Raw genomic sequence first — 5,000 nt, forward strand, 5'->3', positions numbered from 1 at the left:
ACACACACACACACACACACACACACACACACACACACACACACACACACACACACACACACACACACAGACACACACACACACTTCCTTTGGGACCCCTCTCTCTCCACACAGACTTGCACATGCACATGCACTAATTTGCGCTGTCTGCCTCATGCTTGCACACGCACATGCACACACACTCATACACACCACCCCACTCACACACACACACACACACACACACACACACACACACACACACACACACACACACACACACACACACACACACACACACCACACCACACCACACACCACACACACACACACACACACACACACACACACACACACAGAGCTTGTGAGGGCCACGGCCTCCTCTGTGAAATGGATCTTATTACCTCTTCATGAGTGTGGCTGCGTGTGTGTGTAGGAATTTTCACTCCTCGGCACTCCTTACAATGAGACGGATCCACATACCACACACGCACACTGACACACGCAGCACCCACACACATGCATACATTCTCACATACCCTGTGGATATGTCAAGGACAAAACAGAGCATACAGTAGTATAGTTTCACTTATAAAGGCCCCTTTTCCATCAGATGTTGATGTAAATTCAAGTGAAGAGAAAATCCGAAGTGCTCGGGGAATTGTTCAGAAAAAATCTTGAAGGTGCTCTTTGGTGTTGGGGAAAAAAACAATATCTTGTCAAAAAAGGGAGTCCAAGGCACTCTTCTTGTGGAAAAATATTAAAAAGCCTTTATTGAAACATGGCTAATAAGTTTAAAAACATGGGAGCAGAGACCCACGTGTTTCGGCGCAAGCCTTCTTCAGGGTACTGCTCAAACAGGAATTCCTAATGCTATACACCTGATTTCATACATTACATACACACAGATGTTGATGTAAATTCAATTATTTGTTTCGCTATGTAAGAGATGTATCCGGGTGGATTTCATTTTCTTTCTCTAATCCACCTCTGCCAAGCAAATTAAGTTAATGCGACAAAGTTGGTTTTGTAGTAATATAACTGCTTTCCCACCGTGTAAGCTGCATAAACGTTTTAATGTGTAACATTTTAATTAGTTATATCTTTGATGGAAAAAAGACCCAATATTTGTGTTGTTTATCTTGAGTGTCAATTTAAGGGGCTTAAATGATGATGTTGTTTTTTTACCTGAATTAGTTTCTCTATAAATGATAAGAGAACAAATGTTAATGGTGCATTCATTTTTTTTGTGTGTGATGACTGTGAAGACTGAATACTCTCTGTGTTTAAAGTACTGTGTTATTTTCAGTGACAGAGATTTCTCGTGATAAACTGCCCAATTTACTTGTCAAATTCTTCCAAACCATGCAAACAGAGGACTGGGTTTGTTCGTGTGAGCGAGCGCAGAACGGAGGGAACTGAGAGGGTGATGCAAAATGAAAGGGTGAATTATTGTGTGAAGCTGTGTGAGATGCCTGATTGACATCAGCGGAAGAAAAAGCAAACAGCCAGGACCACTCATTTCCATCCTCGAGCCAAACTGCAGTATTGTTTTTTCTTCTAGGGGCGTTACGTTGGAAGACTCAATATTTAAAGTCAAAATAATGAGGTCACCCAAGGCCTGCATAGGCTCCTGAACCCTGTCTATGGAACAGGGAGTAAGTGCACTGCCTGCATACTGTATAGGCAGATTCTTTCTGGCTACGCTCTGTGGAACATGGGGTCCTCAGACTAGAATGTTCCTATACCCAACACCTTCCACTTTCTTTGGATGATTGTTGTACCTAAGATTCTCTTAGCTCATAATAGACCGTCTCTGGTTGTACTACTAGAATAGATTAGAATAGAATAGAATAGAATAGAATAGAATAGAATAGAATAGAATAGAATAGAATAGAATGCCTTTTAATATCACTGTACACGTGTGCAATGTAAACTCTACTGATTCAAAGCCTGGATTTCTCTGGATATTGGTCACATTACCAAATAGAACAGAATAGATATGCAGAGATGGGTTTTGCTGTCGCTGTACACATGTACCTTACACTGTAATCTGTCCATACAGATTGACTGACACATCTCAACATCACAACATGGGTTTTATCCAGATGACTGTACTATCTTGTGTGCAAAGTGCAAGTGCAGCTTACTTGCTTCCATCCCTCTGACACCCTACCTTCCTAAACCCTTGCTTGTTAATTTCCATGCATAGGCCTACATTTGATACTCTACCCACTATCTACCTAAATACTAATTCATTTCACATCATATCTTACCTTCCCTAAACACCTACTTATCCTGTGAACTCCTGCTACCCCTGCCTGCCCTCACAACCACTTTCTTAATTCCATGCATACCTCCTGACACCCTACCTTCCTAAATTCTTGCTGTATTCCAGTGTGACATTCAGTACATTGCTGTATTCCAATGTGATACCCTGCCTTCCAAAACGGTGCCATGTGGCATCGTCCGGTTCCGTTCCGCCTTGTGATCACAGAGCACCTGTGGTGAGCTCAGCACCCTCATATTCCACTGTCACCTGTGTGAAACCTCATCTCCTTTTAATGGGGGGCTTTGTGTGCACACCTGTCCCCGATCCTCCGCTCCCCCCGGTCCCTCTCCCGTCTTTTGGGCCTGTGCCTGATGTGCCGTGATAACATCTTGTACATGTGAAGATTGAGGATTGCTTTTGGCCTGGGACTGGGGAGATGACCTGTGTATAACCTCCAGGGAAGCTGACGGGCGGGGCAAAGGGGACAGTTGTCCCGGGGCCCAGGGACAGAGTGGGCCCATAATTGGGTTCTCATTACATTGTATGCATTGGGTGGGAGGGGCCCTTTCAGATGACTTTGTCCTGGGCCCAGCCAAAGCTGTCAGCGGTCCTGAGAAATTTGACTTAGGGAAGGAATGTGGCATGCCATGAAGTCTAATGCACACACGACTTGAGACACATGTTGTTGAAAATGGCGGCTACTTGGCAATTCAAATAAAACATTTTCCAGCCTGCTCTGATTGGTTTATTGAGGTGATCTGTTTAGTGTTGTTTGATATTTCATTTTTATCTTTGCTGAAACGTTTATCTGATTGAATCAAAGAATGGACTCTTTGTTATGGTATGTCAATAAAGAAACTACTGCCGGTCATAAAGACATAAAGAGATGAACAAACCAGCTCTGCAGAGATCTTTATAATAAAATGTTCAGGCTCCTGCAGAATACTTGGACAACATGATACTGATAAGTGAAATCTTATTTAAAACAATGATGAAGATGTTAAAACTGAGTATGAAACCAAAACATATCAAAATCCTTGAGCGGCTAAATGACTACATAAAGCCTACTGTGTGAATGTAGCCAAAAACGCAACAGTAAATGTATATGTCTGTCTGTTTTGGGCGATTTGAGGTCACGTCAAAACAGTATATTATATGGTAATGTTTATATTATCATCTCCCATGTAGTGAAACCACTTTTATTCCCTCCATATTCTGAGAGAAAATGCACATGTCAGTTAAGGATAATGCGTATGGAAGCTATAAACCTTTTCCAGACAGAATGGAAACTTCCACAATACACATTTGCATTTCAATGGGTTTATATTTGACACAGCATTTGCTTGACCAAGTTAAAGTGTCTTTTAAAATTAGAAAAACATAAGGGTTGAGGCCTGATTCTTTTATGTAAAATGTGTACTTGCCAACTGAAGGCCAAGCTATTACTTGGCAGCAACACAGACACTGTCAGAACTGTGCAACATTAAACTAGACTGCCTGTGCAGTCGCCTTCGACTGCTTAAGGTATATCCCCGAAACGCGACGCTTCCAGTCCCCTATCATTCCTACCACTCCCGTCCACCATTTCGTAAACGTATATGATACATACAGACGTGACATGATGTGCATAGGCTTAAAACCAAACGACTATTGTGAAAATGAAGCAAAAAATGGGGCAAATGGTAATACTGTTTTAATGGTTCAGTGGATATACCACATTAGGTACAGTGTAATAACCAGTGTAACAATGTTTAATACAATGTAATACCAGTGTAACACCGCCATTTTTTTTACTTACATCATGTGTTTGTGCGTAAGTGGTATTACATGGTATTGCATATTGTTACACTGGTATTACACTATATTACATGGTATAGCATACTGTTACTGATACTCGTTATTACACTGTACCTGATATTGCATATTGTTACACTGGTATTACACTAGTATTACATGGTATTAAATATTGTTACATTGGTTATTATACTGTACCTAATATGGTAGATTCACTGAAATGGTGAACCATTAAAATAAGGTGTTACCGGGCAAATCAATCCACCCAGTCAGACGTTATGGGCCAAATGAAAATTCCGCCATTTTGAAAGTGTTGTCTTCCAAACTCGAATCAGTTCATGAACCTACCCTAGAGCATTCACACACAAAATCTGGGACAAATCCATCCACCCGGTCAGTAGTTATGAGCCAAACAATAATTCGGCCATCTTGAATTTAGCCATCTTGAAAGTGTTGACCTCCAAACTCGAATCAGTTCATGAACCTACCCTACAGCATTCACACACCAAATCTGGGACAAATCCATCCACCCGGTCAGAAGTTATGGACCAAACAAAAATTCGGCCATCTTGAATTCAGCCATCTTGAAAGTGTTGACCTCCCAACTCGAATCAGTTCATAAACCTACCCTAGAGCATTCACACACCAAATCTGGGACAAATCCATCCACCCGGTCAGAAGTTATGGACCAAACAAAAATTCGGCCATCTTGAATTCAGCCATCTTGAAAGTGTTGACCTCCAAACTCGAATCAGTTCATGAACCTGCCCTAGAGCATTCACCCAAAAAATCTGGGACAAATCCAAACATCCGTTCAAAAGTTATCGCGTTAACACGAAAGACCTTACGCGGCGGCGGCGGACGCGGACGCGGCGGCGGCGGCGGTGCACGCAAAACCATTACATCCCCGACGCTCCGCGTTTCGGGGATATAATAATACCCTCAAAACAATAGC

This window comes from Engraulis encrasicolus, chromosome 22, assembly GCF_034702125.1.
Source record: "Engraulis encrasicolus isolate BLACKSEA-1 chromosome 22, IST_EnEncr_1.0, whole genome shotgun sequence".
In the NCBI taxonomy this organism is placed as follows: Eukaryota; Metazoa; Chordata; class Actinopteri; order Clupeiformes; family Engraulidae; genus Engraulis; species Engraulis encrasicolus.